The sequence below is a fragment of the Octopus sinensis genome, linkage group LG5 (assembly GCF_006345805.1).
Source record: "Octopus sinensis linkage group LG5, ASM634580v1, whole genome shotgun sequence".
NCBI lineage: Eukaryota > Metazoa > Mollusca > Cephalopoda > Octopoda > Octopodidae > Octopus > Octopus sinensis.
The window spans coordinates 48,540,106-48,566,949 of record NC_043001.1 but is presented as its reverse complement, the minus strand read 5'-3'; the positions used below and the strand labels follow the sequence as shown (position 1 = coordinate 48,566,949).

Below are 26,844 nucleotides of genomic sequence, written 5' to 3'. Positions count from 1 at the left end.
TGATGCCACAGGGTAGAGGACTTTAGGCATGCTTGGACTTCATCTGCTCTAGTGCCTTTCGGAATGACAGGAAGAGTTTGTCTGAAATCATCTCCCATTGGAGCCTAACAGTCTTGGATGTCTTTCAGGGCTCTATCTAATGCTTCCAAAGCTCCCCTGTGAGCCATAGTGCACTCATCCCAGACAATTAGATGACACATTTTAAGTACTTGTCCCTGATCTGAGCTTTTGTTGATGTTGCATGAAGGCATTTTGGATGCTGCTAAATTGAGAGGGAGTTTAAAAGTTGAGTGTGCTGTCCTGCCAGCGGGTAACAAAGGTAGCTGCAATGTCAGAGGAGGCTACAGTTACTGCAATGTCCTGATGCTGCCTAACTTCTGCAAGGAGAAGCTTTGTAATAAATGTTTTTCCTGTCCCTCCAGGAGTATCGAGGAAGAAGATTCGTCCCTTGCGTTGGCGTACACTGTTAAGAATAGTTCTGTAGGCCTGCAGCTGGCCTGGAAGTAATTTAGGCTCATTTTCAACAATGTACTTTGAAAGCGCTTGAGTGTCGTAGGTTGTTTCACGAATGACAGCACTGGGAAGGCTATTTGACCCTGACCTGAATCCTTGTGGCAGGCCATACGTCGACAATTCATTTCCACCCAGTTTAGCAATTCTGTCTTCAATGTCAATGAGTCTTTTGTTATAGATTTCATCGCTGATACCCTCCATGTCAAGATAGAGCAGTTGAGATGGCGCTGAAAGTCTTCAGCCAGGTTGTCTCTATATTTGAGCCATAGAGTGGCCGGATCACACAGTTAGCATGCCTGTAGTAATACTGCAAATAGTGCCCTGAGACTTTTAGGTGATTATGATAAAGCAGCCTCTCCTAAAGTTGCATCCCGTTGTGCACCGTCTTCTAACAGACTTTGTCGATAGCAGGCTTCTGTGTATGTTGTGCAGACATGTCCATGAACGGTTTTTAGGGCCTGGAAAGACGTTGGCCCTCTGACCTCATGCAGTAGTAAACGAAGGTAGAAGCACTCTTGTTGAGTGGGATGCACTGTGTATAATCGCCCAAGGCAAGTGTGAAACTTAATGCCAGGGTATCCATGAACATTTTGACCTGCTTTCCGTGGGGCCCACTTTTTTCCATTCCAAATGTAGTACGATGGAATCTGTGGATACAGCAAGGTTTGAGCGAATGGATCCACTTGACAAAGCTTGAAGAATGCAGTGAGTGTGCTATCCTTTGGTTCCTCTGCCAACAGAGAAGTATTAGTATCGGTGAAGTACACTCTTTGACCATTTTCCAGGTGCACTGCAAGCTGTTGAATGGCGGTGTGTCGTTGGTGAATTGGAAAGCCAAAGATGCGCCAGAAAGCCTCGTTGCTACTTATGTACCGTCCCACTTGATAATGCGTCACCTCATCCTAGCAGTATTCTTGTTGAAGTCCAAACATTGCAGCGACAGAACCCTTGTTTACATATTTGCAAACGTACTTGATGGATTTAACGGAGTTGCAAAACTCAACGTTGTTGTGGGCATTGAAAGTCTGCTGCAGCGAAATTCATTTTTGAACTTTCTTCTATCGAAGGCATTCTAACAAAAATGCTTTCGTAAAGACGGTGAAAATATTATCAATTTCCCCAAACAGGGACACAATTCAATTTTTAAAGAATAACCAAAGCCCCTTCTCCGAAAGGGGGAGGGTTACGGTTTACAATTATTTAACAAATGCAACACTACAACGTTTCCCTTACGAGGAACCAACAAACGTGATTTACAATAGTCAAACAGTAATAATAATAATAACAAACCTTTTTAATTTATCCCCATTTATGTGAAACCACTTATTCAAGTTCAAATCATTGATGCAGTTTTATACGAATTGCTAATGCACACACACACACATAATAAGGGTGAAAAATTGAATATTAATTTGATTAATAGGAATTGAAAACCAGTGGTGTAGCATATAAGACCATAGAGGATCTTCTAGCAAAATGGATGACCACTGTTAATGGTCCATCCCCGTTATATAATACTTTCACTTTAATAGTTTCAGTATTAAAGTGAAAGTGTCTGCATTACAAAGAGAGAAGCTTTTGTTTCACTTTTAACACGTAATACTGAAATAGTGGAGAAGATATATAGCTGTGGGGTCGCCCTAGGCAAAAAGTTAAATTTTGTTTTGCTGATGACACCTCGGATCTTAAGTAAGGCATGTGTAAAATTTGAATGAAATTGGTTGTGTAGTTCTCAAGTTTTAGGGAAACACACAGACAGACACACACACATCCTCAGTTTTATATATATATATATATATATATATATATATATACACAAATATATATATTTCAGAATGAGATAAAAAAAAACAAGGCTGTGAAGATTTTAGAACATTTATAAATAGGTCTTACAGCTGTTTCCGAGATATTTTTTATATTCCTTCATCGGAGACGGTGTGAGAAAATGGTTAAGCAATAGTTAATTTCGATAAAATATGAAATAGAAAGTAAAGTGGAGGAATGAAAATAGATGCGAGCATTACCTGACACCTTTGACACCATTAGCTCTCATAACCCCGTATATTGACACCATTAGCTTTCATGACCCATATATATATATATATATATTGGCCTGCTCGCTTAGCCAGCAGGGTGGCGTCATTTGAAGGCTAAAACAATGCGAAGTGCATTGTGACCAGCGATGTGTAGCAACATCTGATAGCCTGGTCGATCACGGTGATTATATATAAGAGAGAGAGAGAGAGGAGAGAGAAAATGAAAATTCTTGGAAAGAACAAGATCAGAAATCCTAAAAGAATAAATACGAGATAAAAGTTAAAATTTAATTTATAGAGCGACTACTTATATAAGATTTAATGTTTAAATCATGTTATATATTGTGAAGAGTGTGTGTGTGTGTGTGTGTGTGTGTGTATGACTTGTGCGCGCGCGCCTAGAAATTCTCCAAATAGAGCAAACTGATTCGCATTCTCCAAATAGAATCGATTGCAATTGCAATCAAATTTTGTAAAACATTCCAGAGATTGTCCATTTGAGGTTCTTGAGCTGAACACATAAACACAATCATATGTATATATAAAATACACATACATGGACAGCACACTCACAAGACGAGAGCAAGTTTATCCACACGCACATCAACTGATTAAGATAAGAAACCCTATGTTATAAAATAAAACAAAAAACTTTGCCACCATTAGTTTGAGACTGGCTTGCATTTCTACAGCTGAGTGGACTGGAGCAACGTGAAATAAAGTGCCTTGCTCAAGAACACAACACGCAGCCCGGTCCGGGATTCGAGCTCACAACCTCACGATCGTAAGCTCGACGCTCTAACCACTGAGCCACGCATACATAGTGCATACATAGATTAAATACACACACACACAATGTGTAGCCCAGGGTCAGCTCTGATTCCTTAGTCCCTATCGTATGCGGGTAATCGACCGAAAGACGGGAAGTGACCGACAAATCCAACTACCCAGTTATACGATATCCATGCTAACGACCATACTGTACACAACAACGGGCCATGATAAAAGAGTATGACGTGCATTAGTGCAACTATACATATATAGTTACGAGTTCAGTCACAGTACGATAGCCTTAGGCCAACCAAAGCCTTGTGAGTGAATTTAGTAGACATGTTCATTTGTGAAGACATTATCATATTCATAGGATTTTGTTTAAGATTATTCGTAATATCTATGACTCTTGAGGTTGCCTATATCATTCTGCATGTATAACCGTTCTATAGGATTACACTGGAAGATGGGGGAATAACAAGTGGTAGCAGTCAACAAGCAGAAACATAGGAGCTTTTAAGAGCACATTCTGAGGCATTTGCCCAAAAGAAATTAAATGTGTGTTTAATATATATATATACTGTAAGCAACAATATTGTATAAGCTTAAAGCTTATAAGCGATCACCGTGCACTGACTAAAGAAAATAGTCTGAGGCATAAAGTCCTCGACGGAAATTAAAAAAAAAAAACAGGTTTTCCGTACGCGTGGGACTTGAATCCACACTATATATTCGCGACAAGTGTGCTACCACACACAGGTGATGTTAGAGTAACCATTCACACACACACACGTTCATACATACACCGTGCATCAGTCTGAAATAGAATTTTTTTTCTTTGCTCAAAAACAAACATATATTGTAAAGTACTTATAAGGTCCTACATTTATTTGATAGCATTATAGGGCATATTGGGCGAGTATGACTTTTCAAACGAAGCCTTTGGTAGGCAGAAACATGGACGAACTTTTATTCGTAACTCGACGTCACGCTGATTCTCGAGAATTAACTTCAACAAGAATGTTTGTGGGTTATTCAGTCACACATCAATTCAATGAACAGGCCATTTTGTTGATCGAACAACTGCAAGACTTTTTGCTAAAACCGACAGAAATACTTTTGAATAATAGGTAACCTTAAAGCAAAGCGGCGTGAATTAATGTGAAACCGACAATAATGTATAAAAATAACTCCGCTATTCTGAGTCACCGAAACGAAGAATAATGTTTAAAAATAGGTTTGTTATTATAATTATGAAGTTATTATATATTACTGATTTCATTTAAGTTATAAAGCCGAGCATTGTTGAAAAAATAAGATGTATTTTAAAAGAGGGTAACTCAATTCGAAAAGCTAACTAAAATGTGTTTTATTGGGAGATGAATTTTGTGAATAAAGATGTATACCTGTCACAACAAGAATTAAATATATATTACAAGATGTAATGATGTAGAACAGTCAAGATAAATTTCGAAACTATGTAATTTCCTGGCTGTCGTTTTTATTTCATCATGCCAGAAGCCAAATAAGTTATTTTGGTACAATTCTCCATTATTGTTGATTCCATTTTAATTGACACTGCTTTCGTTAAAGATAGCCGTGTGAGTATGCGTTTGTGTATGTGTGTATGTAGACAAAGAAATAAAGAAGATATAGAGATATATTAAACAATATTACATATCCGGATCTATAGTTTTAATATAATAAATAATACATAATGTCGCACCAAGAAGAGCATTTTTCTTCTGTTAGTTCCTGATTCAACGAACTCCAGATTTTGTTAGTTTGACAAACCACTAAGACATCAGATATAGTTGTTCCTGATTTGTACAGTAGATTGCTTCCGCAAGTCGTAGTGTAAATCGAAATCGTGTAAGTCAAGTGAGATGCGATTTTACTGATACTGTCTGCAGACAGCAGAATTTAAACAGTTATTGAAAGTGGCTGAATGGTAAAAAGTTTGCTTTCCAACCATACGGCTTCGAGTTCAGTCCTACTGCGTGGCACCTTGCTATAGCCCAGGGCCGACCAAAGTCTTGTGAGTGGATTTGGAAGACTGACTGAAAGACGTTCGTCATATATATATGTATATATGTATGTGTCGCACCACCTTTTGACAACCGGTGTTGGTTGTTCTTACGTCCCCACAACTTAGCGGTTCGTCGAAAGACGATTGAATAAGTACCATCTTTAAAAAAAATCAATAAATAAGCACTGGGGTCGGTTCTTTCGACTAAAGTTCTAGACAGTTCCTTAACATGACTGCAATCTAATGACCGAAATAAGATACATACTTTTACATATATGAGTGTATATATTTGTTCCTACCCGAGCCATGCTTGGCTCATAAGGGCCGGTTTCCCCACCTGGACGAGACGCCGGTCCGCCGCAGGTGAGCTACAAGAGTAATGAGAGAAAGTTGTAGCGAATGTATGTTAATGTGGGTGTACACACCTTGCTTGGGGCCCCAACTCTCTTCTGCAGTCGTAGGAACACCGTCGTGGCATAAACGTGTCTTGGACATCACTCTCCAGGCCTAACCACAGCCTGCTTCTTCCATAAGAGAGGTCAGTCAGAAATGAATCGAGCCCTGTACAGAGCTGGTACTCTGTTTATAGATCTCGAAAAGATAGAAGGCTTAGTTGACATCAGTCGGATCCGAACTTGGAGGAGCGCAGATAACCGGAGCTATTTACTGCAAAGTAATGTATCCGACGCTTTAACGAATGTTACCAATATGCCGCTTGCGCGAACGTAAAATGGAATGAAAGCGAAGTGTTTTTTTCCTTCTTAGAGTGTCAACATAAATCTAATATATATTATTATTCAATATTTCATATTTTCGTCTATAACAGTATCCGCACTATTGTGCTTCGATTAAATCTTTCGATCTTTGAATATATAAAATGGTAAACAACAAAGTGAAAATCTGAAAACAACGATATATAAGAATTTATAGTTTCTTTACTCCTTAGATGTTATTTGTACCATTTTATTTAACTCCCCAGCTAGAAGTAACAACCAAATCTCTCACAAAGTACGTACTTCTAACGTCTTATAATAAAAATGGACGTAAACATTAAGACAATCTTAAGCATCCTTTATTGTGCCGGGCAGGCGATATTTTTTACGTTTGAAGAAAAATAAAAATAACAGAACAGTATTTTACTGACAATTTCTATTATGAGATGTAATTTCGCATGTCAATTACGAAAGGCCCAAACATTTCCGGAGAAATGATAGAAAATTACGAGCATTTACATAGCTTGATTTTTTTTATTTAATAATTTTTGCCAATCGCGATAACCAATCCAGCAGACAATCTGGGGTTAGGGTTTGGATTTAAATATTTATGGTTAGGATTAGGGTTCAGTGTTGCGATTTAGGGTAAAGGTTAAGGTCAGGATTTAATATTTAGAGTTAGGGTTTGTAGTGCGTTGTAATTTTTTTTATACAAACGTTAATGTTTCTATTATTAAACGTTTCACCTTGAAATGTTCTGTAAAGTTTTGGTTATTCATTTCTCAAAACTTAATTTGTTATTGCGGTTAGTCAAGAGGTGCATTGGGCCCTGTGCACCAAACGAAAAATATCTGGTAAGTGTTGTTAATCCGAAAGCCAGGGGAGAAGTTTGATTTTTTTTAAACTTGAAATATTGGGTAAAGTTATTTTTTAGAATCGTAATTTCCGCATATTTTGGATTTATACATTATTCAATATTTTCTTTCTTTTTATAAGTCGTTAAGAGGTGCAGAGTTTGAGAGAAATTTCTAGCATGTTGCGCAATCATACTAAAGTCGCCCTTATGCCGTACGCTGCTTATTATAGTGCACACATCTACGCATGCGCAAATGAACGGATAAGTTTAAATCCAAAAGGCTGAATTTGAGCGGATCTTGATATTCCGAAAGCTGGCGGAATAAATTCAATTACTAAAAGAAAAAAAGAAAAGAAAATCAATCATAATCTTCGTATTTTTAAACGTAGATTTTTAAAAAATGATATAAGTGAGGTGGGAGGCTTATTTTAAAATTTTTTATTGGCATACAACAGGAATCAGAAAAAAAAAATAATAAAATCTTTAAAAAGTGGGGCGCGTATCTGACAAAAATATGTATTTATTGCTGGTTATTAACAATTTTTGCTTTACTTTCAGTTTGTTTCATTGTTATTCGCTACTTTATATGAAAATTATCGAAAGCTTACTGTATTGTGTTTTTGCTATCGTTAAACTTAGTGCTCCAATTATTTTTCTTACTGATGCTTTACTGAAAACTCGATCTTCGGATTTGTTATACATTCTTGCAAATCAATTTACCAGGATTGAATTTCATAAATACTTTTAATTAAACCCTTAAACTTTTACTTGTCCTGTGTATCACATGTGAAACACGATATATTTCCCTGGTGCCGATATATGATACAAATTCCACCTCCCCCCTCTTTTTTTTTCACTCACTAGAGTAACTAGGGACTTATGAAAGGAATTTAATATTTATTACCCAGAACGTATAAAACAAGGGCTAGCTAAAAGTCTGAAAATAAGCATGGAAGTTTGGGACAAACTTTGGAAAATGCTTTGGTCAGGCAAAAGGTAAGAATTTCTTGTTTTTTTTTTTAAAGATATTAAATGTACGAACTTGGACAATCTTTTAGGTTTAAAGTTCCACGCATTCGCAGTTGTCATCGTTAAGATGAATATAAATTTGGGCGAAGTTTATTTGTGTAACATTTCCACTTCGTTAAAGTCGTTTGCACTTGACCTGGATGCAAACTTTCCAGCAGTAATTTATTAGCTGTCACATTTGTGATATGTTCTTTTTATAAACACCCTACTGTCTATGGTTACGCCCAGAATCTCAAGCTTTCTCATAGGCAGTCTGCAATTCATAAAGTGCAAAATCAAATTATATTGGATTATTTTTCTTGATAAAAATCATTGTTTACGTTTTGCAAGATTGTTTCAACGTTACTCTTTGTAATCCGCCAGCCTAAAACAGATGTGTGTGCGCGCGCGCAGCGAGTAAATAGCATGAACAGAGGCAATTGTACATTGTCCTGAGCCACATACCAAGTGAGACTGATAATACTGCGAGTTCTAAGAGATCACTTTAGTCATTTTCACCATCTCCTGCAATCTCATAAAATACAAAGCTGTTATCTTGACTATTATGTTGCCACTAAGCATATTTTGGTACTACTTAAGAAGAGTGGTCCCGGTGCACGCACTCGCGTACTCGCGCTAGCTAGTCGTGACTAGTCGATCCTTACTTTGTGTTTAATTTACTTTGTTAAAAAAATTATTTACTTTGTGTTTTTGTGTTTTATTTACTTTGTTTTAAAAAATTATTTGTGTAAAAAAATTATTTTGTGTTTTATTTACTTTGCTAGGTAGTCGTTGTAGGATCGACTAGTCACGACTAGCTAACGCAAGTGCGCGCACCGGGACCACTCTTCTGAAGTAGTACCCATATTTTTATTAAGAATGTAGATAAGAGTGTGAGTGCGTGGCTGTCTGATATGTACACAGCTCCTTCTTATTACACACACACACACCTTGCGCTAATCATGATTCTGCTGGGTGAATGAACATCATACAAAGTGAACATCATACAAAGCTGGAGATCATAAATGATCTTTAACGTCGATGACACATAATCATACATCCTGAGTAAAGCTCACCGTCGAATGAGTCAACACAAGTATTTATATGATTAGTTCTTATTTTATCGACTCCGGACATATTAAACTGATAACGTTAAAAATGAAAAAAAAGTGACTAAATACGACGTCGCTCTACCGATCTTTTATTGTGGACCTCTACTAAAATATTGGTTTTCTTTCGGTTTACGACCACAAAATTTTAAGTGGAGAATTATCGTAAGCAATCGGTATTTAACTATTTAGTATTCAGATTACTCTAACAAATGTAATGTTTATACTGTTTTGAATTAAATTACGCATTATTTCGTAGCCTTGAAGTTAAGATGATGCGATTATTTTTAGAGTGACATTGTAAGGTAGGCGTGAGAGATTGGATCTGGGTGGTTTGAAGATAAAATATTATTTGGGCCTGACATGGTTGGTTTAAACGCTAAAGAGTTTTAAAAAATTGAAATTTTAAAGGAAAAAAGCTTGTTTATGATCGCCGTATTTGGAATACAAATATGGAATAAAATCGAAAAGAAATTATTTTAAAACAATAGGGGGGGGGCAAACATTTGAAAAGCATTTTGTTTTTTGCTACAACGCGGAGGGAGTGAAACAAAACAATAATCTCCATGTTGTTTAAAACAGGAATATGAAAGAATTTTTTCTTTTTTTTTTTAATTTGTCTATTTGACAAGTCTGCTTGGATATTGCCGACATTATCTGATCAAGAAAGGAAAGAAAACGCAAAAAGATTGCGTCACGGCTGATGATGATTGATTCACGTTAGCAAATTGTGTAAACAGTCTCTCTCGCGCGCATGGTTTTACAAACGGGGTTAGGGTGGTAAAATCCTTAGTATAATATATTTATAGTTTATACATTTATTTGAAGTTAAGGCTACTGTCCGGAGCGACATACTCAGTTCTGTGTTTTCTTCCCGTTTCACCGCGAAAATACGAAAAACAGTAAATGTTAACAGCGAGTAGCGATCGACGGAATGTGTACGTGGGTGCGTGCGTAAGAGTATGTGTTTGTGTACCAATGAAATTAAGTATTTTAATTAACATTTCTAGTGACGTCATCACATTACGACCGTAACCGCAAAATTCTCTACTATAGTTCAGAACCATCGTAAACAGACAGCGGCCAGGTTATACGACATAAAAAGATAATATTACGTCGTTTCTTTACATTTACTAAATATATCCTAAAGAACTGATTGTGAATAGCTTGGAATTCGACTAAGTGGTAGCTTCAAACAAATAGCCTTTATTCGTGAACTAAGGCAATGCAGCCATATTTCGGACGTCTAGAAGTGTTATTGGTAACGTTTCTGGATACTGGATGTTTTCCGTGTTGAAGCTCATAGGAGTTTGTTCACAGGTCCTTTTCCACTAGTACAATTAATTTGTCATGTGTGGTACACCACTTCGACAGTTGTAGCTAATAGTAACAGACAGGGTCAAATTTTGCAGGAAGAATTTTGCCAAATTTTTGTGCGTCAAGCCTGTTCTTGAAGGCATTGACTGATGGAACTGCGACCACACTGTTTGGCAGACTGTTCCAGGTGGCAGTCACACGTTGTACGAAAAAGCAGCTTCTAATGTTGAGTCTGCAGTGTGATCTTTCCAATTTCAGGCTGTCTCCTCTCGTATTTCTACCTTGGAAGTAGTTGAATTGGGGCGGTTGGTTAGGTACAGGCCGTGCGTATACTTATATACATGTTGATCATATCGCCCGACGCGGCGATGTTCGAGACTAGGTAGGTTTAGTGTAGCCAAGCGCTCTGGGTACGGCTTTTCTTTCAAGGATGCAATGAGTTTGGTGGCACACTTCTGAACATCCTCCAACTCGCAACACATTGCCTTATGCTGGGGTTGCCAAACTGTGTGTCCATATTCAAGAATCGGGTGAACCAGAGACTTGTACAGCTGGACGAAGACAACAGGGGTGATGAAGTCAAATGATCGTCGGATGACTCCAAGGATTCGATTTGCTTTTGCAGTTGCTTGGTTTATGTGGTTCCTGAAGGTCAGCTCTTTGTCGATCAAGACGCCAAGATCCTCCTCCACCACAGTCCGTTCCCCCTGTGTATCCTGGCCTCTCATGTAGTATTTCCTGTCCGTCTTCGAGTTCCCCACTCTCAAGACGGAACACTTCTCAGGATGGAACCGCATTTGCCAGTTCGTCGACCACTTGTGAAGGCGATTCAGGTCGTCTTACAGCGTTGCCATGGTCACATCAATGTCATTCCTTGCGAAGATTTTCTGTATCGTCAGCAAATAACCTGACGTGGCTCTGGACATTCCGAAGCAGATCGTTTATATACATGAGAAACAGTACTGGGGCAATGACACTGCCTTGTGGGATGCCATTTGTCACCTCTCTCCTCTCTGACTTCATCCCGTTGACACAGACTCGTGACCGGTGGCTCAAGAAGTCCTGGATCCACTGAAGGGCATTTCCCTTGAAACCGTGAGATTCTACTTTGGATACAAGCCTACGATGTGGGACGCTGTCGAACGCTTTCATGTAATCCATGTAGATCGCATCGACTCCCCTTGCATCAAAAGCCGTCCAGTTGTCAAGAACGTCAAGCAGTTGCGTCACATGATCTCCCCTTTGTGAACCCATGCTGTTCTTGGTTGATGAGATCGTTTCGCCGCAGGTGTTCAATGTGCTTACGAGCAAGCACCTCCATCACCTTGCACAGTACGCAAGTCAAGCTTACTGGCCTATAGTTGTTGACCGCAAAATGGCTCCCTTTCTTGAATATGAGGGTGACGTTAGCAGTTGTGATTGGCAGAGCGAGTACATTCGATAGATCGGAAAGTATGCGTGGGCTAATTCCATCCGGTCCTGGAGCCTTGACAATCTTCAGGCTTGTCAGCTGCTTGTGAACTTTTTCCATAGCTTTGTGTCATACGTGTATCCGGCATGTCTGGTAGATCGCCTTCCTTCTCTACAGTGAAGACACTCTGAAAGAAAGTGTTCAGCAGATCGGCTTTCTCTTTGTCTGTGGTTGTCTTAGAACCATCACTTCTTTTCAAGTCTGCAGTACCAGTCTTTGATTTCGACTTTGACTTCACGTATGACCAAAATGACTTCGGGTTGGTCTTGGCTTGTGTTGCTACCATTTCCTCTAATTTCTTCTTTGCTTTACGGCATACCTCTGTCGGTTTATTTCTGCTCCTGATGTAGGCCAGATAATCTTGCCGATTGTCGGTCTGCAACCAATGTCTATACAGTTTGTGCTTCTGCCGCACCGTTCTAAGTGTATATCGAGCCACTTCTTCCTTCTTGCTCTTGAATACAAGGGGAAGCTGGGATTGTATCTTTAACGCACATTAGGATTATTTGGACGTAGTCGGTAAGAGGAAGTGTAGAAGCCTCACAAGGTTACTTAGACAGTTTCATCTGACTGGCAGGAACTGACAGGATTTTCCAAATGTAGCAGAATAGACATGGCGTAATCGTATCAAGATAGTGTACACAATGTCAACAGGCCTGTAGAAACCTTCTGTCAGTTTGTCACTGTCGGAGCTGCAGTCTTAGATTAATGGAAAGAGCAAGTCTGAGTGTCAGGTATCTGAAATGCTGTCAGGTGCTCATGGCTTTCTACCAGTCGGGCAATGTAGTCAGCGGAAGTTCCATGTTAACTTTCTATAGAGCTATAATGATGTACAGCAGCGACGAAGTTGTCAGAAAAAAGAAAAAAAAAAACTCAGGGCTTCGCGAAGAAGTAACAGTCTTTAGTTTGGAGGAAATTAATATCTTGGCCTGAGTGCTACACGGATCGGGAGGAAACATTGCGAGCTAGAGATAAACTGTCAACTAGGCTTGTCCGAGAAACATGCAGAATGACGAATCTCTGCATGCAATCGTTTAGTGTCTAAAAACTGGTTTGAGGGTGAAAGAGACAGAATCAGCTATCGGGCAAGTCCGCCGTGAAGATCGCCTGTCATCTTTTGACCAAGAGCAGAAAGATTTCCTCCATTTCATAGCCGTAGTGGAAAAGGTATGGCATGATTGAAAGCACCGAGGATGGTTAGTCCCTCATCGACTTTTTCAAATTTCGAGATGAAAGTGAACGCAGAGAAGAATTTGATGCCTTAAAGTAGCACTTTTTGAAAGAGAAGTGAGAAATTGCAAGCACGGGTATATTCTCGGTTTGCGCAGGTAGGCCGAGGTATTGACAGCCAAGAGAGCATTTACCTTTGGCGGTCAGGGTAATTTTGGGTCCGTGAGATTCCTTGTATGACATTTCTATTTTTTCTGTCATCGAATTTCTGTGTAAAACTTTCTAACATTTTTCTTTACTTTTTCTAATTCGTTCACATTTTGGAAATAATAACTATTATTATTGGACACAGTCGTTAGAAAGTCGGATATCATGTCTTATGGCGTCTAGGACTTTTTTACGACCTGAATTCAAATCCCGCCGAGGTTTGCTTTACGTTTCAATGCTGTCGAAGTCGTCCTTACAATTCAACCTTACGGGGTCGATAAAATAAAGAACCAGTCAAATACTTGACCTGATTTAATCGACTGGCCCACTCTTCTAATTTTCAAGTTTCCTGCCTATGTTCGAAACAGTTATTATTTAATTAGTTTGAAAAACACATGGCTCAGTGGTTAGAGCGTCGGGCTCACAATCATGAGGTAGTGAGTTCGATTCCAGGACTGGGCTGTATGTTGCGTTCTTGAACAAGACACTTTATTTCGCGTTGTTCCAGTTCACTCAGCTGTAAAAAACTAGTTGCGACGTCACTGGTGCCAAGCTGTATCGGCCTTTTCCTTTCCCTTGAATAACATCGGTGACGAGGGGAGGTTGATACGGATGGGCGACTGCTGGTCTTCCATAAACCTTGCCCGGACTTGTGCCTTAGAGGGTAACTTTCTAGGTGTAATCTTATGGTCATTAATAATCTAAGGGGATCTTTAATCTTTACCTTAGTGAGTGGCAGAATTGTTAGAAGATGGGAAAATACTTGAAGATATTTGCAGTGGCTTTTATATATATTGTAGTTCAAATTCCACCATGGTAAACTTTGCTTTTCGTTACTCAGGAGTCGATAAAAAATAAAGTATCATATACCCTAAGGAGATCAATGATAATTATATATCCACTTCTGAAAGTTGCGTGCCTTATACCAAGATTAGGAACCATTACCATAGTATTAGGTATTCAAGGTGGGGAGAGTTGGCAGGATTGTTTGCGCGTCGGAGATAAAAGTAGTATGTCTTCCTACTCTTGATATTCTGAACTCAGATTCCGCCGGGGGTCGACTTTGCTTTCATCCTTTCGGGCTGGATAGTAAGTATCAGTTAAGTACTGGGAACAATGTAATTGATTTTCCCCCTCCCCTAAAAATTGCCGACCTTGTGCTAAATTTACGAAGAATATAGGCGTAGAAGTGGGTCTGTGGTAAGTAGCTTGCTTACGAACTACATGGTTCTGGGTTCAGTCCCACTGCGTGGCACCTTGTCTTCTATTATAGCCTTGTGAGTGTATTTGGTAGACGGAAACTGAAAGAAGTCCGTCGTATATATGTATATATGTGTGTGCGTCTGTGTTTGTCCCCCCTCCCCCAACTGATGCTGGTGTGTTTACGTCCCCGTAACTTAGCGGTTCGGCAAAAAACTCCGATAGAATTAGTACTAGGCTTACAAAGAATAAGTCCTGGGGTCGATTTGCTCCATCGACTAAAGGCGGTGCTCCAGCATGGTCACAGTCAAATGACTGAAACAAGTAAAAGAGTAAAAGAATAATTATATTTGTTCCGTTTGTGCCACATGTAAAAATTATGCGGATTAATTCCCCTGTACCTCTTCCTACAACAGGTGAGAAAGTTAAATGATAGTGCAAATGTAATCGATTTAATGAGGGATGTTCAGTAAATAATTACTGGTTCTCATATCACTGTGTTTAATCCATTCCTAGTGAAATGTGAAGTTTTTGTGTTCTGTGGGTTATTAAAAATATTAAGTGATATACACATGTTGGTGGAAATGTGACTGTGTGGTCGAGAAGTTCGCTTTGCAGCCACGTGTTACGGGTTCCGTCCAACTGCAAGCCTTTTCGGTTAATGTTGCTATTATTACTCGGAATCGAAATAGTGCAACCGGTGTAAAAAATAAAATTTTAAAAAAAGGTTTAGGAAACGAATATGAAAAAATTCACAAGATCCAATGTTTTTCCCTCAGAACTTTTAGGAAAATGTTTATTTTTTTTTCAATGTAATTTTATATAAATACTTTTCAAACGGTATAGATTACGATTATAAAGAAATTTGTGGAGGAAATCTTTTCCGAGAAGTGGGGAGGACTTCGGAAAATTCACAAGATCCGATGTTTTCCCTTGTAACTGAGGAAAATCGAAATCTTTCTACTTCACACCTACACGTAGGAATCTGAAAACAAAAATGCGCGGAAAGCAACGGGGGGGGGGGAGTACTTCGGAAAATTCACAAGTTTCACAAGATCCGAGTTTTTCCCACGTAACTTTGAGGAAAATATATTCCTTTTGAAATCGCAAATTAGGCTTTTCCTCAGGAACTTGGACGCTAAACATTCCTTTGAAGGGTTCAGGTCCTACTATATATACATTATACACACACACATGTATATATATAGTAGAAGGACCAAAACTGTTCAAAGGGATGTTTAGAATCCATGTTGCTGAGGAAATGCCTAATTTGCGATTTCAAAAGGATTATATTTTCCTCAATGTTACGAGGGATAAAACTCGGATCTTGTGAATTTCCCGAAGTTCCCCACCCCCGTTGCTTTCCGCGCATTTTTGTTTTCAGATTCGTTTCCTAAGTGGGTGTGAACTAGAAAGATATCGATTTTCCTCAAAGTTACGAGGGAAAAACGTCGAATCTTAGGAATTTTCCGAAGCCCTCCCCACCCCTCGGAAAAGATTTCCCCAGAAATTTCTTTATAATTGTAATCTATACCGCTTGAAAAGTATTCATATAAAATTTTATTTAAAAAAAAAACCCTTTTTCCTAAAAGTTATAAGGGAAAAACATCGGATCTTTTGAATTTTCCAAAGGTCTTTCCTCACTTCACCCACCCCCGTTGCTTTCCGGGTATATTTTTGTTTTCATATTCGTTTCCTACACGTTTTTTTTACATCCGTTACTATTGCTTTTTCGATTTCGTTTTCGGGTAATAATGTCAACATTAACCGCCTTTTCTACTATAATGGCCCCAGGCCTACCTATAGCTTGTGAGTAAATTTCAGACAGAATCAGTGGAAGCAGCCCGTCGTTTGTGTGTGAGCCCCCTCTCCACCGTTTGGTGTTGGTCTGTTTACGTCCCCATAACATAGCGGTTCGGCAAAAAGGAACGGTAGATTAAGTCAATTTCTTAGTCTAAACAACCCTTCAAGGCGGTGCTCCAGTCTAATGACTGAAAAGCACAAAGTATAACATACCCCTTTACCGTCCCACTTAGACGAGGTACACGACTATTTTGGTAGAGGGATCTCCGTCGTTTGACAATGAGAATCCAAATGTGCAATCAACTGAATTATCTCAAGTGTAAGTGGCTAATCATTTTACAGACACGCGTAACCTTAACATAATTGTCGGACAAGAATCAGCATGACACAGTATGAGAGTGGTGTGAGACTAAGTTGTATTTTGAGTTGTAGGGACAATCTATTTGATGGGCTTCTCCACAGTTACCGTTAACCCAGTTTCACTTATTAAGAAAGAGGTCGACCCGAAGCTACAGAAAATAATACTTGCATAAGAACACCACGCAGGGAGGTTGAACGAGGGACAACGTGGTTGTGAAACGAACTTCTTAACCATCCTAATATAAATTACTAGCATATATTTTATCGACAAGTCCCACCTAGCGTGTGTGCATACTGGGGTTAAAGCTACTCAACCAGACAATTATCATAATCGAAAATAAGTTGATTCTATAGCACATGCAAAAACCCAAAAAGGCATTATTTTACTAGTTACGAAGAACAAGTAGGGACATAGCACTATACTGTGTTAATGAAAACAGGATGGTCACCACTGGATTGGAAAGTTTTTGAAAACAGGAATTAAAAAAAAAAAGGAGTATTATTCGCTGTTTAGAACGCTCAACATTATGATCTCCGTTTCATAGAAAATTTTTAATTGAAAATAAAAAACTTTAACCGTAACCTTACTACTGGTCCTAAATCCTAATTCGTAACCTCGGGACTTTATTTCCTCTTAACTTTTTTAATAACCTATATATTTCTACACGCATTAAGGCATCAAGCAAACTGTTTCATATTAAAATATTGTTTCGGAGTATAAATCCCGGGATATCCTACATATATTTATAGACACAAACATACACACACTACTACCATTTGCACAATTTCCGTGAACCAATTTCAATCCGAGGCTAGGATATAAAACACATGTTTAAAGTACAGCGCAGTGGGATCGAACCAAGAACCACGTGGTTGTGAAGCGAACTTCTTAACCACACAACAATGTCTAATAATAATTTGACCTCGAGACATTAATGGCATGAAAGTAAAACAAAACCGTAAAAGCAATTAAACGGTTAACATCACTGTACTTGCCGGGCTTCGTCTTCGCAGTGATACTGATTAATGCTGACGATAATTTCTGTATCAAAGATTTAGAATCTATGAAGTGAGAATGAGTGGCGTTCATGGGTCTCTCAAGGACATTAAGGACATGACATGAAAATGAAATGTATAGATTTGGGACCGAAATACTCGTGGTACGCCGGTTGGACGTCAACTCATCTACTCTAATGAACAGTGATTATATTATAGTGCAAAAGAAGCATCTAGACAGTCCTGCACCGCCTGTGCTATAATATGTAATCCCATTGTTAGTAAATAGAGAAAATGGATGGGAGAAATGGTGATATATGGGGTGGTGAGGGTGGAAAGAATGAGAGAAAACATGGACGAAAAGGAAGGAGAATATGGAAAAGAAACCGTATGAAAGAACGAAGGAATAAATAACGATAACGTAAACAAAAGAACGATAGAAAGAAAGTGAAATCGTGATAAAGAATGAAAGAGGAGATTAAAAAGGATTAAAGAAACAACGAAATAAAGGGACAAAAATAAACAAATAGAAATAAAAACTAAGCATTTAGTTTTAACGTAGATTTTTTTTTTAAATCCCACACATTTTTATATAATTTTTTAGAAAATATAAGTGTCGTTTAAATTGTTTGTTTAAAATAGAATCTACCAACAATTCAAAGTACAAGTAAATTTTTTAATTTATAATGTTTTAAAATATATTCATATTTGATTTGTTTGCCATTAGACTGCGGCCATGCTGGGGCACTGCTTTGAGTTTTTTAAATCAAATGAATAATCAACCCCCAGTATTATTAAGGATTCTTTTTTTTTTTTTTATAATTAAAAACTAATTGTTAGGCAATTTAAAAGAATTAAAAGTGATTTTCTTTTGTATATAAATAAAATCTATTTTGGTTTGCATAGTGTTTTTGTAATTTACAATTACGTTTTTTACCAGTAATAAATTGAAATGATAGCATTTCAAATTTTCAGAAAGCGAAACTAAAGCGTTCAAATGCAAACGATATTTATATACGAAAAGAAATCAGAAAAAAAGTACTCGAGCGTCGTCAAGTTCCTAACCCTTAATCAGGGTCAGATTTGTTTTTTTCAGATATTCAATGCAATAAAATTCCAAAGATATTTTGTTTTTAAAAAAGAAAAAAAAAAAGCGAGGGGGGGTTAATACATTCACAGAGAAAGGAATAAAGTGCCCAAAATTTAAAGAATGCAGCGTGGAAGACCCAAACACATACACGCGTATATATATACATTCAAAAGAACGTAAATATTAGAACAAGGAACATGGATTTGAGTTATTAACGAAGAAAAAGATATACACAAACTGAGAGTATCAACGTAAACGGTGGAGGACGACAGAAGAAAAGCAATAAACTAGATTTCTTAGTTTCTGTCGACCTTCATTAAGGATCGAACCTAAATAGTTTTGATTCGCAATAGTCTCGTGACTAGCCTTTGCAACAACAGCAATAACAGTAGATTTGCGCTATTACAATAGTCACTAACAAACTGATTTTGCTGTCATGGTTCCATCGTTGATAATTTACGTATGTTGTCTGTGTATGTATGCGTTATAGCTGTGTCCGCACACACCATGTTTACTCTATGTATACACGCGTGTGCGCACACACGTGCATGTACATGCATATATACAACTACGTGCATATATATAATATATATATATATATATATGCATAAATACAATTAGCTATGTATGTTTATATTCATATCCATACATACACAGACATATATGTCTGTATATAAATATATGCATATACGTATGTATGCGTGGAATGTCCATGTATTGCATATATTTAAGGTATGTATATACGAGTTGCGTCTGTTTACAACGTCGTTTATAGTACACAAGAGGCTGCATGTGTTGAAAGCTATATGCTACAGGTGTGTATGTACAGTGGATGGACGTGCGAGAGTGTATATTTATTCACCACTGTTGTTTAGCCGCTATCCACCCTCCGTCTTGGCGATCCGATGTTTTTGAGAATACACAAAATATGACGTAGTCATGTGGTATACTTCTAAGGTAGGATCTGGCTGTTATTTCTGGTAGATTAAGAGGCTTGCTCGTTGGCTCGTGCATTTCATTCTATCCGTATTTGCTGTCGCTGTGGGTGTTTGTCGTTTAACCCAAGGCCAATCATGATCTGACAGACGTTTGTTCAGCAGCTTTCCAGCCGTCTATCTCGCTGTCTTTTTTATGTTTACATTATCTAACGTGTCAGTTTCTTTTTTTTTTTTAGGATGGTTAGAGTATATTATATGTGTGGGAAGGGGAAATTTGGTTGATATTTCGGCTCGGTTAATACCCGTGCAAAAATATTCAACTGATTAAATGGGTATTCCGTAAGAAAAGCTTTGATGTAGTACTTAATCTAAGCTATAACGTAAATAAAGTTATGGTACTCGTTCTTTCTCAGTGCTTCTGCACAATAAGTGTATGTGTTTTATACACATGTATATATGTATACATGTGCATATTTAGTAGGTGGAATCACATTTTCTACGGAATTCGGGAAAAGGGTAACGTTTTTTTAATTTTTTATTTCTTAGAATTTACAATCCTACAAGAAAAAAAAGTTTTTCTCAAATTTTTAATTTGTTACTTAATACCCACCCACCCTTTTATAATCCTTTTTCTTTTTCATTAGATATGGGAGATGGGCGCCTATTTCGAAACACGCCCGCCACATTTTCACCCTTAAAAAAAAAAAAAAAATGAAGAGAACATTCCAAGATTTGTGAAAGTGACTTTATGGTTTTCTAAGTAACGACGTTCTCAATGTTGTCAATTAAACGGATAGCGACGGACCTATACATAAATTGTACAAATATGTTTGGTTTGCACTTGTATAAATTATATTTTGTCTATATTTGTAAATTCCATATTTAGTTTTTGACAGAATTTGAAACTGAAACAATACACGATGCTTTTTCTTTCAATATTGAATACATATTACTTTCTGTAATACAACTGCTATTTCAAAAGAAGATCGACAGACCACGTATTAAGTTCCATTGCTAGCAACCTCTGACTGACTCGTTATGTTTATAAGCATGTGTGTACGAGCGCGCGCACGTGTATATGCGAACGTACGTGTTAAATAAAATAGCTATGTCCGATTACGCGTAGGTAGAAAATAAATGAGTACATCATGTACTCTAATAGAATTTGACAAATAGTAATCCATTAATTAATATGAATAATGTTCGGCTATCGGATAACACCCAAGCAGGAATCCAAGAAGACACACGAAAAAATAAAATCCAAGGAAAATAATCACGAAAAACAGAAGTTAGGAAAAAAAAACATGACAGAAAAAGTCACAGGAAAAAAAAAGTCGTTTATGTTTTGTTTCATTGATTGCGACCGAATAAAGTGGGTTTTCGTTTCCTTTTACATTTGCGCAATACCATGATATAAATTCTTTATTAATTGTGTACAAGTTAGTAACTTTAAAATATTAAAATATTTTAAATGAAAGGGGAGTTGTTCTCTGCCAAAATTGCGACTTTTCATTTTTTTTCTTCTGCAAAATATTTCGTGTTTTCCTAGCTCGTTCACCGTTAGCATACATACATACACACCCAGTGACAAAACTGTTGTTTAAAATTTATTTCATCGTCCGATACTGTTTTCCAGTTTCATTCTAACCTGGTGTGATTCAAGTACTTCTGTTTTATTAGCTTTAAGTTAGCCCTATCGAGCTAAATCTATGATAAAAAGTGTTCCAGCTAAACATACATCGTAGGACCCATATATTATCCATTGCACCCTTCTGGGGGTTTTTTCCATTTAAAGATGATAAGCGTGTTGTTTGAGGAAGATTCATGTTTCGTAGCAGATTAATGACAACGTAATAAATAGATCATTTGCTCGTCCAAAGTACTTGTAATATAGCCAGGGTAGATTTAATCCTCTATACCCCGCCTCCTATACATTTCTGGCATTGTGCCACTACTACTAGAAATCATTATTATAATTGCATCGTATGTGGATAAATTAAGTCATATCAATTATATAGCTAGAGTGCATACGTTAAAAGTACTCTATCAATTGTTTAGTCCCAGGTCAGCCCTGAAGACACGTGATCATAAGCGTTCCAGCCATGACTATCATGTCATTTTCAAGGCAGTGGAAAGAAGAGTACATATCTAATGCATGTTTTGTTTTTAAGACTGCAGGGCGTGATTTGAAAATTTGACTGCTATTTCTAGCAAAGTAAGCTACTGTGTAGAGGCTACTTCGTTAGCACATATTTTTGTTGATGGGTTGCGTCGACTTTTCCTTTTTTTAGATCGTATATATCTGTCCTTCTACCCGAGCTTGCCCATCAACTACATACACACAGTATATGTATGTATATATATATATATATATATATACACACACACACATACACGACTGTCTCAACATACCCATGACTGCCTATCTGTCTGCAGAAACCCGTCTGTCCATTTATGTCTGTTTGCTGTTAGCTTGTACATTATATTATAGTTTGATGATATTGTGTGCTCATCAGGCTATCTGTCCATTATGTAAGCTCTCTTACCCACTTGTCTATCTATCTAGTCTTCATATCTATCATGGTGAATTGGTGAGGATAACACTTAAATATATATTTTCGTGTGTAGGTGTAGTAACGCATCTCGATATGTGTTTCAAATATATTTATGAGTTATTGACTCCGTTAAACGTATTGACGCATATAGAAATATGCATATTCACAGGAAGCTCGTGGTTTTTGAGGAAAGACATAAAAATGAAAGAGAAGTGAGGAAATAGAGAAAGACCACCGGAATCAGTGGTTATTATATTAAAAAGAAAATAATAAATAAAAAGTGCAAATTGAAACGTAATCCTAAATTTTTATTTACTCATTTTTAAAACTGTTTCTCGTTCAAAATATTTTCAAGGAAAATAAAAATAAACAAAGGACCAGTTATCTTTCGGGACTAAGTGAAAAGTGAAATTTTCAATTTAAGGTTTTGATTGAGGGGGGCTCGTTTAAAAGTAGGAACAAGAAAAATAATGAAAAATAAACAAACGGAAAAGAGGGACCATATTGTCAAGTTAATGTCGTTTCCCGCCACACACGCATACCTGTGGGACTGTGGGTGGACATGGTGTTCTATCAATTTATCTAATACAATAGCAATCTGATTCATCCACAATTTTAAATACGCATAAGAACACAAGTCACTCAACATAAGAATTAGGAGGTTAGTCTCAAATTTATATCATACCGTCTTGAAAAAAAAAAAGACGTTTGATAATGAAGTCCTAAGAAAGATTATGTCTAAAAAAATATACAGACGGAATGATTACGGTTGAAGAGCCTTTTTTTAATTATAAATCTGCAAGATGACTGACCAACCTTGAACATACAACAATAACAAGAGCACATGCACATATTAAGAAGCAAAAAGCAATGGTTAACTACAGAAGTTTGTTTGGGTTTGAAAGCATAAAAATAATTAAATATAGTTTGTAAATACAATCACAATAATAAAAATCTTTTCTACTATAGACAGAATTTTGGGGTAGGTGACTAGTCGATTACATCAACTCTGGTTCTCGACTGGTACTTATTTTATCGACCCCGAAAGGGATGGAAGGCAAAGTTGACCTCGGCAGAAATTGAACTCAGAAAGTAAAGACGGACAAAACGCTATTATGCAATTTTTGCCCAGTGCGCTAACGATTCTGCTAAGCTCACCACCTTAACAAAAACAATAATAATAATAATAATTACAAAAATGGTGGTTGTGGTCGTGGTAAAGATACCGGTAAATATTTTTCGAGCTTTTTATAAAGAATATACTTAGAGAATGACTCATATACGTATAAAAAGTCTCTTGTACTTTCTCTTAGGTCAAACTTTAAAAAATTACTTGGAAAATTTGAAATAGCAATATTTTTCATTTACTGTCACATGAAAACAAAAGAAAAAAAACTAAAAAAAAACACCGAAATTAAGTATTTCGTAATTGGTAATAACTTCCTGACATTCATTCATTCATTCGTTCATTCATTCATACATACATACATACAATTTGATTCATTCACTTTCTTCGTTATTTATTTCATGGTTAGGTGTTATAATATCCATTGGAAATACAATCGCGCGAGAAATTTTAAATTATTTCATATATACAAACGATAACAACAACAAAAAAAAATTAAGAGTTTAAGTTTTTGTAATAAAACGTCAAGAGGTTTACCTACCTACAAGATGTTTTACAAACCCGAATGATTGAGAATTTTTTTTCTTTTCCGTATTAAAAATGTTTTCGTAATAAAATTATTACCAACTGTTGCGTAATAATTCTCCATCCAACGGGGGTGAAAAAATAACAGGTTCCAGCTATTTTTAATTTTATTTTTAATGAATTCGAATGATTGGAAATACTTTTCCGTACCAAAATAAGTGTTATTAAAAAAAAAAAAAAACAGAAATTTTTTTTAATACTTCAATAATGCTATATTTTAAGCTTTCGTAGCCAAAACTTAGCACTAACCCATTTTGGCTTTTAAAAAAATAAATTGATAAAATATCCCATAAGAAAAAACTAAAAAAATTACTACAAAAACAATACAAAAAGAAATGAAAATATCTTCATTGGTGAGTTATAAATATTTAAGCCAATTAAACGATTAACAAATCCTCGTATCCAAATCGAAACTGGTCACTATGGTTCCGGATGAAAAAGATCCGAACAAGAACAGTTTATGTTCTGAAGTTTTTTGTTGTTTTTTTCCACATACCATTCGCTCTATACAGACATGAATACAAATTATATATATATGTATGTATAATAAAGGCTGGAAACTTCACAAAGCGTTACTCCGAGTTTTACGTTACCGATATTCGGACACAGGAAGCTACGTAGAAAGAGAGAGAGAGAAACTCGCACTCGCACACACTAGTATACAGAGAGAACGAAGAAAAGAGAAACGTAGAGGAAAAACTTAAATACAGGGGAAGAAATACATGCACGTGTGTATGTGTGTATACATATATATAAACTATATTCTTGAAGGAGGGAGAGTGTTATAGATGTATAAACAAGCACATGGTTTAAGTGTTCAGTTTATCAGCTGTTGCTATTTCATTCTAGTAAGTGAATAGTATGTAATGTTTCTATGTACTTTATGAGAATAACCATGTTTGCCTGTAATGTGTGCATGCGCCTTCGAGTCTATGGTTGTGTATACACAATACATATAATTGCTATCTATATATGTAAGTATATATATTAGCTGAAGTCGATTATAAAAATGTAGGTGTGTACACAGCACCCGCAAGGGTGTATGTATGTGTGGTGTGGTGTGTCTATTACGCTAGTCTTCTTCGGCCATTAAGTTGTTTTATGAAGTGTCTGATAAAGTGGTAAAGTTACAAGTATTCAGAGTAGACTTTATATAAACAAAAACGGAGGTGGTTACGTATTAGAGAAAAAATAGATGCATACAATATAAAAATAAAAAAGATGACAAGGATAAAACACGGAAGACGACGAACAACGATGATGATGACGACGACAATTAATAAACAAAAGCAACGTTGTTCGATGTATGATGAAAAGAAGAAATAAAGGAAGAAACGTTTAAATAATAGGTTAATCGTATATTTTGACTGAGGAAATTAAAAACCACGTCAACGAATGAATATACACTTTTCACATAACTAATTGGTGCTTTGGGAATACATATATAATTATAAACAAAACGCTTTTCAACTATTTTAATGTCAGTAATTTGAGGACCGTACATTATATTAGCTGTCTATCCCTTTGCTGACATAGTTTTATTTTAATTCCCTGTTAAAAATACACGGAATAGCAAACTTAGCTCATATTCTGCCAGTGTACGTATGTCTATATGCATATTTACACACACACACACACACATATATATATATATACACACATATGCATATATGTGTGCGTGTGTGAACTGGCTCGACATAACATGATTTTCAATAACCGCAGTTCAAATCCACGATATTCAAGAAAAAAAAATGTGTTGAGCAGAGGGGGGTGGGGTGTCGAGCTGTCAGAGTGCAACGGGTGAGATAGTGTTGCCGTGTTTATGTGTGTTTACGTTGTCGTGGTCGTCAAGATTCGGGATGTACCAACTTCCTCTATTTTTTTTTTTTTTTTATTCTTCCATTCATTCACTCATTCATTCGTCGCTAACAATCAACAATGACGTTTAGATAATATATCAAATGCACTATTAACACAGAGGAAAACACATACTCAACACACACACACGCATAGACAGATAAACGCAGATATTATACACAGACACACCTACCCGGCCATTAACAACATATGACATCAACACAGAGAGCGGCAAAAATAAAGATGCCTACCTGTTTCTCAAAATTAACATTTCTCCGTTAAGTCAGCCATTTTAAGTACACACACAGGGAGAACTCATTGCTTCTTGTTGCTTTTACTCCGTCGCAGACCGCATTATGTTTCCCTTTGGTTTCTATATGTTGTGTGTAAAAGTCTGTATAGTATGGTGAGTTCGTGTTATGTGTGTGAAAGAGAGAGAGAAATCGGTAAGTGGCAATGTATGGGAGTGAGAAAGAGATAGTATGTGTGTTCGAGAGAGAGAGAAAGAGAGAGAGAGAAATACAGAGCATGTGCGAGAGGGACAGAAAGTCTGAATATCAATGTGTGTGTGTGAGAGAGAGAGAGAGAGAGAGAAAGACAGTGAAAGTGAAATATTGATAGACAGTGTAAGCCTGTGTGTAGAGTTAGTTTTAATCACTGCGTCGTTTTGTCGATAGAAATAAATTCCATACGGCTAAGAGAGAGAAAGAAAAACCAAGCTCACTGTAGCAATAACAAATGTTTATTAACATTTGTCTTCTGCCAGTTTGCCCCCTATAAATTTCTACTCAAACTTGCATAAATAATTTTTAAAGTTTTTTTTTTTATTTCTTAGAGGGGAAGATGACACCACCACCACCAACAACAACAACAACAACAACAACAACAAGAATTATTAAAGAAAGGAACAAATTTAAAACAATTTTTTTTCTTCTTTATTCTTCCGTCTCTATCATCTGCCACCCTCTCTCCTTTCCGTGCTAGCAACTTTCAAAGTAAGAGAAAAGAAAAAAAATATATAAAAACAGGAAACGAAAAACTGTGAAGAAACTTAACTTTATTCACATATATATATATATATATATATATATGTGTGTGTGTGTGTGTGTGTATTGTGTGTGTGTGTGTATGTGT

General features: G+C 36.8%; 1 protein-coding gene and 1 long non-coding RNA gene across 4 annotated transcripts in view; one reads left to right on the top strand and one right to left on the bottom strand.

Annotated features, from left to right (window-relative positions):
* Nucleotides 1-26,442, bottom strand: part of LOC115212038 — a 198,650-nt gene extending 172,208 nt beyond the window's left edge. Inside the window, exon 1 of one of the 3 annotated variants that reach the window (XM_029780840.2) lies at nt 25,962-26,442. The gene's annotated coding sequence lies outside the window, so the exon portion shown is untranslated. Of the gene's footprint in view, nt 1-20,540; nt 21,830-23,809; nt 24,058-25,961 lie in introns of those variants that run through there. The other 2 variants (XM_029780841.2, XM_036503411.1) reach the window with 2 other exon arrangements.
* LOC118763663 lies at nt 19,503-20,980 on the top strand. The gene is made up of 2 exons (XR_004999431.1): nt 19,503-20,103; nt 20,232-20,980. It is a non-coding gene; the product is annotated as an uncharacterized LOC118763663 (long non-coding RNA).
* Nucleotides 26,443-26,844: the final 402 nt, after the last annotated feature.